The sequence below is a fragment of the Salmo salar genome, chromosome ssa03, assembly GCF_905237065.1.
Source record: "Salmo salar chromosome ssa03, Ssal_v3.1, whole genome shotgun sequence".
NCBI lineage: Eukaryota > Metazoa > Chordata > Actinopteri > Salmoniformes > Salmonidae > Salmo > Salmo salar.
In genome coordinates this window covers 54702751-54703375 of record NC_059444.1, presented here as the reverse complement: position 1 = coordinate 54703375, position 625 = coordinate 54702751, and positions in this window count along the sequence as shown.

Below are 625 nucleotides of genomic sequence, written 5' to 3'. Positions count from 1 at the left end.
CTCACATTTCTGGAACTAAATGTTAATGATCGTTACGGGTGCTTTTGTACTGGGGAGGAGAAGGGGCTGTTTCATCCATCTAACCAATGGCTGTGCTCCTGTGGGTGGGTTTAATGATTGAGCAGTTCTCTCATTTAGAAGCTAAAATTACATTTTATCTTCTCACAAATAGTTTCATGTTTAATCACATAAGTTTTGCAACATTTTGATGTACATCTGATAACTTTAATGCGTAGACTTTCAAAGATACAATTATGTCATCCTATCATGAGTAACAATCCACCAAAACAATGACTGATCTGACATCATATTCTTTAAGTACCAACGGTCCCTTCCATTACAGAAATATTGTCTCATTGTTCAACTTTCTGATGTTACCATCCTGTAGAGTCTTTCTCTGTGGTGTCACGGATCCCTCCAGAACTGTGTCATTACGCACACCTGGTCCCCATTTCCCTGATTGTAATTGTTTAAATGTGCCCTTTGGTTTCCATTGGGCTGTCAATTTTTGTTACAATGTCCGTTGGTCGTGTGAGTACCTGTGCTGTGTTTTGTCTTTCGATGCTGCTTGTATTGCGAAGATGATTACGAGTCTCGTCCCGTGTAGAATCATTGTGTGCGTGTA